Source organism: Panthera leo, chromosome B3, assembly GCF_018350215.1.
Source record: "Panthera leo isolate Ple1 chromosome B3, P.leo_Ple1_pat1.1, whole genome shotgun sequence".
Lineage (NCBI taxonomy): Eukaryota > Metazoa > Chordata > Mammalia > Carnivora > Felidae > Panthera > Panthera leo.
Genome location: NC_056684.1, coordinates 133,159,475 through 133,169,547, shown reverse-complemented (window position 1 = coordinate 133,169,547; position 10,073 = coordinate 133,159,475). Strand labels below are relative to the sequence as shown.

Genomic DNA, 10,073 nt, shown 5'->3' with positions numbered 1-10,073 from the left:
TGTATTGATATAGCTGGACTGGTGGCTAAAATATTAAAATACTTCCATACTATACGATAAATATCTTCTGCCCCAATCTCCCTGCTATCCTAGCCCTTCATCTGGTACCCTAGCACTATGACCAGAGTGTGTTCAGACTTGTCAGTGCCCATGCCATTCTGGTGTTTAATATTTTGAATATGACCCCTGGAATTAGGTTCAGCTTCAAATAACAGGAAAAAACGGGAGACGTAATATAGAAGTTCGTTTCTGTCACACAAAAAAGTAAAGAGATAGGCAGTTCAGGGACAGCATAGTGGCTCCATAGTATCATTAAAAAAAAATAGGCTCCCATCATGCTCCATCATCCTCAGTGCATATTTTCTGTCAAGGTCAGAAAAGGTCAACTCATACTTCAAAGTAGATGCTGGAGTTCCAGCCATCACATCAGCATTCCAGACCAACAGAAAAAAGAAAGAGGGATAAAGGGACTCTGCTCCCAGCTGAGTCAGATTCTTTTAAGCAGGCTTTCCAGAAGTCCTCCTTAAAGCATGTGCTTTCACTTCTTTGGCCAGAACTTAGTCACATGGCCAAACCTAACAGCAAGGAAGGCTGGAAAATGTAGTCTCGATTTTGTTATTAAGAAAAAGGGGAAGAATGAATATTGAGGGGCAGTTGGTACTTTCCGATTCTCTTATCATTTAAGGTTTAGTGCAAGATTTCCCTGTGACACCAGTCCCCTAGGATGTCTTACATCACACATCATTGGAACCACAGGGTCTGTATTCACTGTTAAACACTCAGGGCTTTATGTAATAATAATTATAGTAGTCCTAGTAGTTACCATTCACTGGGCCCTACAACGTGCCAGACACTAAGTACTTGGCCTGCTTTATCTCATTTAATCCTCACAAAATCCCTACACGAGGGTATTAACTCTCATTACCCCCAGTTTGCAAGTAAGGAAACTGAGGCCCAAACGGAGATGAAATACTTGCTTGAGGTCACAAAGCTTGTAAGAGGTAGAGTCGGGATTTGATTGGTGAGCTTGTTAAGACAAGAAACCAGCACCCACCACAGTCGTCAGCAAAGAGAAGACATTAAACACAAATAAGGGGGCACCTGGCTGGCTCAGTTGGTGGAGCATGTGACTGTTGATCTTGAGGTCATGGGTTCGAGCCCCATGTGGGGTGTGGCGCCTACTTAAAAAGAATAAATGAATAAATATTTTTGAAACAAACAAAGAAAACCTTGTTGGTTGATCTAGTAACTAACTCATCACCGAGACAGAAACAGCAACCAGAGAAGGGACTTAATGGAAAACCCCAGCCTTTTCCAGGTACAGGAAACCACAAGTCCCAAAAAAGGTAAGAGTTGACGCTGTGACTCCAAAGGTCAAGACATATGCAGAGACCACGGAACAAAGCAGGGCTGAAGTCCCAGGCCTGCCTCTGCACCCACTGCGGGGATCGTCCAGACAATGTCCCACAAGGCTAGTGTATCTCCAGAAACTCCAGGAATGACCCAAGTTGCCTTCATAAGGCAAGAATTTCCATTTGATGCCCCGTGTATTGCTTGTTTGGATTCAGTTTTTTATTGTTTCTTATTGAGCAATTAAAACATCAATGAATGGGCACCTGGGTGGCTCAGTCGGTTAAGTGTCCGACTTCAGCTCAGGTCATGATCTCCCAGTTCACAAGTTCCGGCCCCCCCATTGGGCTCCGTGCTGACAGCTCAGAGCCTGAAGCTTGCTTTCCATTCTGTGTCTCCCCCTCTCTCTCTGCCCCTCCCCCCTCAAAAAGATAAACATTTTTAAAAAAATAAAAAATAAATCAATGAAGCCACCTTCTGCGGCTCAAACACACCCAGGCAAGTCGCCGAACATTTGCTGTCAGTGGCCAGCAAATCGTGAATGACTATTATTACTAGTTCAACAGAAAATAATTCACACAGGTTACAAAAGCCTCGGAGGGCTGTTTTCAGCTTTTCTCATGACAGTGCTACATATTTTAGTACCAGCCTACGATACCTCTTTCCTAGTGCAGAGACTTCTGGAAAAGCAGGCATGGACCTCTCCTTCTGCTCTAAAAAAATATATACCTTATTAGGAAAAAATGTCAAGCATATACCAAAAAATTAGTTTGCACCATACGAAATTGCCATTTTGAAGGTCAAAAGTGGTCAAATATCAGCAATTTCATATGACTCAAATTAATAGGGTAGTATGACCCCAAGCACCCGTCATCACCAACTACAACAATTATCAGCTCAGGGTCAATCTCATTGCATGTAACCCCCCACATCCACCTCTCCACCGTGCATGACTTGAAAGCACACTCCAGACATCTGATGATTTCATCCACAAATATTTCCGTTTGCATTCCTCAGCAGTTAGGACTCTTTTTTTTTTAATTTTTTTTAACGTTTATTCATTTTTGAGACACAGAGAGACAGAGCATGAATGGGGGAAGGTCAGAGAGAGAGGGAGACACAGAATCCGAAACAGGCTCCAGGCTCTGAGCGGTCAGCACAGAGCCCGACGCGGGGCTCGAACCTACGGACCGCGAGATCATGACCTGAGCCAAAGTCGGATGCCCAACCGACTGAGCCACCCAGGTGCCCCAGTTAGGACTCTTTTTAAGCATAGTCCCAACCATCTTAACTGCGCTCAAAAATTAAAAAATCACTCATTGACATGATTAAATATCCAGTCAGTGTTTAAATTTCCCCAATGGTCTCATTGGATGTCTCAGTTTTTATTGTCATTGTTGTTTTTTAGTTTGTTATTAAGACTCAGGATCCAAATAAAGTCCATCCGTTATAATTGGCTGGGATTTCTCTTGAGCTGCTCTGTTCTTCTGGTTATATCTCTGTAACCAGGAGTTACCTGTCGAGGCTTGATCAGATTCTGGTTTGACTTTTGGTAGGAATACTTCCTAGGTGGTGTTACAGTCTTCCACGAGAAGGAACATCATTTCCATCCGTCTATCCTTTTACCATGTTAGCTGTCACCGACGATCACTACCTGGATTCATTGTATTCTGAATGATTATAAATTGGCCTTGGTGACAGGCCGGGGGTATGTTCAGCTAAAGGGCTCCCTTTGTCTCCCTCCTTCCCCCTTCCCCACCCTCCTACCCGCCCCCCCCCCAACTGTGTTGTTTGAGAGACAGTAGGGGGCTGGATGCTAGACTTCCTGACCATCTCCCTCCTCTTCCTTCCTACCCCCATCCCTGTGGGAGATGCACCATTAATAGAAGGCTGAAAAATTAGAACACACCTTGAGTCTGGGCCTAGCCCTGCTGATGCCAGCCTCGGCGGTTGCTAGGATACACGGCTCCCAGAGCCTCCTTGGAGTCACATCCTTCTAGAGCAGCTCACAGACACTGCATGGGCTGGCTGTGCGGTGGGAAGGGGAAAAGAGAGGCAGCACCCAACAGTCAGGCCTGCCAAAAAGGGAGAGGCCCAGCCCCCTCCTGGAACTCTACATGGAGATTCTGAACACCCATGGTGAAGGCCACTCTGGATTTTAAAAGTACCCAGTCCTATCTTCCCCTGATACATTCTTTTCCACAATATGCCCTTCTGTATTTATTCAGAAAATATGAGTGAGTGAGTGAGTGAGTGAGTGAGTGAATGCTTCCCTCTCCCCAGCCCATCTGCCTGACAAACTTCTGGGCCACATTAAGGCTCAGCCAAGGGCTGCATTCTCATCCTCAAAGCATCCTTCAGACTCCGGTGCAGACCTGAATGCTCTCTCCCTGTGCTCCTACTCACAGACAGCTTTGCAATTATCCGTTAAAGTATGCGTTCCCCTGCTGGGCCTCATTCTCTCTGTCCCTCCGGCCTCGGCACAGCACTCAGACACCTGCACTCCCCCCTCCCCCACCTGGCACCACTGGGACAGCACCCCCCATGGCTCAAAACAATAGGGCACAGGCCCAATGGCCAGAGACCTCCAGTGGAGGGCACGGGTTGGACCCCAAAGGCTTTCTGGGTCTGAGAGTATCCATCCCACCTTTTCCTGGGGCAGGTGAGAGGACACCAAGGCCTAGAGAGGAGGCACGGTTTCTTAGGATCACTCACAGAGAATCTGCGCAGAGCTCGGACTAGAACTGAGAGAAAGATGGGGCGCGGGGGGCTGGAGAGAAGAGGAAGCAACACGCCAGCATCGAATGCCACGGATGACCTGACGTGAGCCAGCTCGCTGTGATGTATGCGCCACCATCCTCGGGGTGGCAGAACAGCTGAAATCCTTTCTGACATTTCAGGACTGACCTCCTCAAATCCCAGCAACGGTTTTTCCCCATCACCACCCAAGCTCACTAGGACGGCTCAGTGGAACTGCCTGGCCCCGACAAGCCAGGCCAAGGAAGCCTCCTGCCAAAGACTGCCCATCGGGCTGGGGAGCTTAAACCAGGCCCGACAGCGAGGGTTGGCTATTCATTCCCCGGGGCATAGAGATTAAGGGCTCTAGAGCCAGTCCGCCTGGGTGCAAATGCCGAATTTCCCACTCACCAGGTCTATGACCTTGGACCATCCGTTATGCTCACCCAGCCTCAATGTCTGCGCAGAGTTAATGTTTACAATATGAATAAAATAACATAGAAGCCTTAGCTGTGTCTGCCTTTTAGGAAACATTCAGCTCATGCAAACCATTACCATACGTGTCCACGTCCTGCCAGGCTCCGGGGATGCAACGGAGAGCGAGCCAGACAAGACCTCTGTCCCCCGAGGGCTAGCAGCCCTCCAGGGAGGACGCACAAGTGGGTGAATATGTGGAGGTAGAGGAACGGGGGCGGGGGGGGGGGGGGCAGAAGGTGGTCTTGGGAGTTCTGTAAAATGGTGGCAGTGGGGGAGGATGTTAGAATAGGAAACTTCTCTTGCACGTGAGGAAAGGGACGCCTGCCGACACCACACCTCTCCCCTGCTCAGTGGCACAGCCCGGACCTCCGTCTGCCCAGCGTTCTGCCCTACACGGGCCTTCTCTGCCAGCCTGACCCCAAGGCTCTGGGAGCCTGGGGCACAGAGGCCTACAGTCGCAGTTCGGATGCGGAGCCCAGGAGGCTGTCTTGCCAACCAATGGGAGCCCAGAGTGATGATGTAATGCTCTGCCTCCATTGTCATTGGCTGCCCTTCCTGCCACTCCTGAGCCCGCTCGGGGGCGGAGCCTTTCGCCGGGGAGGTTTTCCCGCAGGAGGGGGGGTGAGGGGGGTGTTGGGTCGGCGGGAGGGGCGGGGACGGGCAGGGGGAGCTGAGGACCCGGCTGGGAGCCCAGGTCCCTCGCGGAGCGGGCCGGTGGGGGGTGCTGGCCGCCGCCCCCTGGGGCCTCTGCGGAGCTCAGAGCTCCTGCGGGAGCGCAGCTGCGGGTTCTAGACACCCAACTCTGTCATCTCCCGAGGCAGCGCGAGCGTCTCGGGGTCGGCAGGCGCGCAGATCCCGGGAGAGCGAGGAGAAGAGGGCCCCAGGAGGAGCCCTGGGCCGAGAGTGCGGGGGCCTGGGTTCAGCAGGAATAAAGCATGACCGCGGAATGAATTGCAGGTCCGAGTCCAAACTGTGGGACCTGCCACGGGAGCCGCTCACGACTTGGGCTTGCCTTGGAAATCACTGTGCTTTTCCAAAAAAGATCATTCAAGGGGCACCTGGGTGGCTCAGTCGGTTAGGCGTCCGACTTTGGCTCAAGTCATGATCTCACGGTTTGTGGGTTCAAGCCCCGCGTCGGGCTCTGTGCTGACAGCTCAGAGCCTGCAATCTGCTTCGGATTCTGTGGCTCCCTCTCTCTCTGCCCCACCCCTGCTCATGCTCTGTCCCTTTCTGTCTCAAGAATAAATAAGTATTAAAAAAAAAAAAAGATCATTCAAGTGCTTTGAGGGAGACGGACAGAAGCAGCTTTTACTTCTCTGAGGAGGGGAGTGAGATACCAGAACTAGGTGTGTCTGTGGCCCCCTGCGCATGAATCCAAACCACACACAGACACCCAAGGGCCCTGTCCTTCCCCCAACCTCGGGAGGTCATCGCTCTCCTTATTCCCATTTGACAGATGAGGAAACTGAGGCACGGAGAGGTAAAGTGTTAGAAAGCCAGGGCCTGACTCAGGGCTGCCCGACTCCAAGGCCAAGGCTCTTTAGCTCACACAGGTAAGCAGCCTAAGAGTGACCCAGGCTGAGGGGAGGGTTCCAGCCTGGGTGTGAGGGGCAGCAGTGGCAGTGCTGGGCTCGGGATCTGCCTGGGTGGGGAAGGGAGAGCCTGCCTTGCAACTCCAATTTCCAACTGGAGCCCCAGAGTCAGGACACGGGGACCTGTCCTGGGGGACAGAGGGCCTGGGACCACCGCCACCCCAGTTTCACTCCTCGGTACAGAAGTAGTAGGCCTCGGTTTCGGCCCCTCCTGAGGAGCTAACCCACTTCTCACCTACTTCCTACCTGTGCTTTTGCCAGAGTGGGTGTGCAGCTGAGCTGGGGTCCCAGCTCTGTGGCACAGAGCATCCTTACAGGGCCCGAGACTGGGGTTCCGGTTCAGCCTTGGCCACTTTCTGGCTGTGGAATGTCTTGGAACCTCTCTGGGCCTCCTGGGGAATCACACTCAGTGGCAGGTGCTGAGGGCTCCCAGCATGTGGGAAGCATCCCACACAGGTAGCCTCCTTGCCTGATTTTCAGATGCAGGTTTTCAGGGGATAATGCCAAAGGTGCTTGCTAGAGATCAGCACAGGATTGCAAAGCTTCCCTCGACTCCCTGCCCTCTGCTTGACATACTGAGCCACTGGGGGACGGTCTTGCCCAAGAGTCACAGTTGTTGGGACAATGCCAGGACCAGGGCTCGTGTCCAGACTCCCAGCTCGGGCTCCTTCCGTGAGTGCGGGTCTCCCCACCCCCAGCAGCACTGGTGACTCCAGCAGAGGAGGCGCATCTAAGACGCCCCCCCACCCCCGCAAAAGGGTAAGGCCTTCCCCCCACTCCAGACACCTAGAATAGTAGACATAACCAACCCCATATAGCCATGGAGCAATGGAAGATGTCCACAGACGACGTCTTATCCACTTGAGCTGTTGTAAGAAACTACCACAAGACTGGGTGCTTATAAACAGCAGACATTTATTTCTCCCAGTTCTGGAGTCTGGAAGTCTGAGGTTGGGGTACCAGCGTGGTCCAGTCCTGGTGAGGGCCATCTTCTGGGTTGCAGACGGGCCTTTTCTCGTGTGTTCTCACACGGCAGAGAAGGTACGACCTCTGTGGGGTCTCCTTCGTAAGGGCACTGATCCCATCCATGAGGGCTCCACCTTCATAACCCAACACCTCCCGATAATTTAATTTATTTTGTTTTAATTCCAGTATGGTTAACGTACAGTGTTCTATTAGTTTCAGGTGTACAAAACATAGTGATTCACCAATTCTTTTTTTTTTTAAGTTTATTTATTTATTTTGAGAGAGAGAGAGAGAGAGAGAGAGCACGCGCAGTGGAGGGGCAGAGAGAGACAGAGAAAGAGAGAATCCCAAGCACGCTCCACACTGTGTGGGGCCCAACTCCGGACTCCATCTCAGGATCCACGAAATCATGACCTGAGCTGAGATCAAGAGTTGGACACTTAACGACTGGGCCACCCAGGCACCCCAGTGACTCAACAATTCAATACATTACTCAGGGCTCGTCATGATACATGTACTCTGAGTCCCTTCGCTCGTTTCACGCATCCCTCCAGCTACCTCCCCTCAGGAGGCTAGACCCTGCTGTTCACACCGAGGAGGCCAGGGTCCAAGAGAGTGAGCGGGGGCGTGCAAGGCCTCTTATGGCTTGGGCTCAGGCCTGGCACACTTCGGCTGCTTTCTCTCTGCCCAAGCCAGTACCGAGGGCATCCCTGATTCGCAGGTGGGAGGAGCTACAAAGTCTCGTTGCAGAAGGCTTGGGTTCAGGGAGGCCATTCACTGGGGCCTTCAGTGCAATCAGCAGCAAACACTGCCCCTGCCCCTCTTCTCTCCACCTGTTGGCCTATTTCCTGTTCCTCAAGACCCTTCTCGGTCTAGTTCTTTAAACCTTCGCCTGAACGCCTCCCTCCTCATCCACTCCAAACTAACTAAAGTGCTGCCTTCTTTGCCCTCTTAATTTTTTTTTTTTTTTTTTTTTTTTTTTTGGTGCCTGTCTTTTAAAGCCCTCAAATCTGTCCTTGTCCCCAAGGCTGGGGGTTGACCTTTGTGGCTGCTTCCACTGCTAGGTGTGAGCCCGGAGGCCATGAGCTGCCCTAGAGTCCCCTCTGCACCTCAAAGCCACAAATGATAGCAGGTGGGGCTGCAAGCTGGGAGGCCAGCCTGGTGTGGAAGCTCTCTATAAGTCCTGAACACCCCACCCTCCTCGGACCAGGATACCATCTGAAACACCTCACCTTGCAGTTAGTAACCTGTGTGACCTTGGGCAAATCAGTTCATTTCTCTGAACCTCCATAATCCCTGCCTCCCAGAGTGGCTGGAAGAGAGGGTGGCTGACAGTGGCCATCGGCCTCAGGGCGGGCAGCAGGCATGACAATGGACAGCTTCCGTCTTCTCCCCCTCCCCAGACACCCCCCCCTTCTTTTGCAGCAAACTCAGACTCCCTGCTTTTCCTAGCATGATGCAGACCCCTGCAGCGACTTCCCAGGCAGACCAAGCCCTCTCTGCACTGTGCTGCTGGGCTCCCTGTGGGCTCCGTGCCCACTCATACATATTTGTCCTCATTTGAACACGCCGCCTGGCTAACAGGGAATCACATATGCCGGCTTCCCCTCCACTCTGCCCAGCTGCCCCTGGCCTTGGCCATGTTGTTCCATCTCCTCTCTGCTCCCCTCCCTGCCCGCCCTCTTCTCCCCAGCTGATGCTTCTGCAAAAATGCCCAACCAGGCCATCAGGGCATTCCCTGGGGGCCGCCTCCAGAACCCAGAGTCAGCAGGAAGCTCCCCGAGGGTGGTCTCGGGCAGCACGGCCAGCGCGGGGCACTCGGCCAGGGCTTCCGGGCGGCCTCGTGACTTGGAGAGGAGGGTCTCGGGCTGTCCCCGACCGTGCTCTGCTGCCCACCCTCTTTCTGGGTCCCTATTTCTGCTTCTATTTCTCCTCCTATTTCTAAGGCAGCTCTGTGTCCTGTCCACCACCACCCCCGGGACGTGTGGGGCCCTCAGACCCTGAGTCTGTGAAATCCTGGCTACAGAAAATGATGAGTGTAAAAAGAAAAAAAAAGATGAGTGCGTAGCAGGTGACTCAGTGCTGAGGAGGGCAAGTGCTGGAGGTGGACAGTCTGGATTCAAAGCCTCTGTCACCTTCTAGCTGTGTGACCTCGGGCAAGTCACTTAATCTCTCTGTGCCTCATCTGTAAGAGAGGCGTAATAATAGCACCCACCCTGAAGAGTTATTATAAGGAGCGAGTGAATTAAAACAAAAACAGTTTATTCACTGGTTGAGTTCATGTAAAGTGATTAGAGCCATACCTGTACCCGGGGTTATGGCTGTTATTAACAGGGCTGGTGCTCAGAGAGGCAGTAGCAACTGGAAGAACAGCTGATGGCTTGGGTTCCACACCCAAAGGGGCTGGGCTTGTGTCCTGACTCCCTTACTTCCTAGCTGGATGACTTCAGTCATTCATTCAAACACTCTGAGCCTCAGTTCCCTTATCTGTATAATGGGGATGGAAACATCAAGCATCCTACGAGTTGCTGGGAGGGTGTGGGGAAATGTCTAGCACAGAGCCAGGCGTGACCGGTGGGCCCTTAGTAGCTACTTGTTAGATGACAGGAGGGTGGGTGGCCATACCACACCCCCCCCCCACCTCGTTCAAGTCATGATTTGAATCCAGGCCTGCCTGATTCCAAAGTGAGTCCCAAGCCACTGCTCCTGGTCAGTTTGCAGAGGTAGGAGAAGCACCTCTTGGGTCTCAGTGATGATGTCTGGGGTTGACTGTCTCCAACCCAGCCTGCCAGGGGTTACAGAAGAACCTGAGTCCCAAGTGAGTGGTAGAGGTCCTAGCTGGTCCCGTAAGGCATACTGCAGAGGTCACGCAACGGCGTTGCTAGGTGGAGTGAAATAATCATGGCCTCCACTTACACAGCACCTCCCTGTGCCAGGCACCGTCTCCGTGTT

The 10,073-nt window shown here is 52.4% G+C and overlaps 1 non-coding gene across 1 annotated transcript; it reads left to right on the top strand.

Annotated features, from left to right (window-relative positions):
* The first annotated feature begins 1,099 nt into the window (after positions 1–1,099).
* Positions 1,100–1,172, top strand: TRNAN-GUU. The gene has a single exon. It is a non-coding gene; the product is annotated as a tRNA-Asn (tRNA).
* Positions 1,173–10,073: the final 8,901 nt, after the last annotated feature.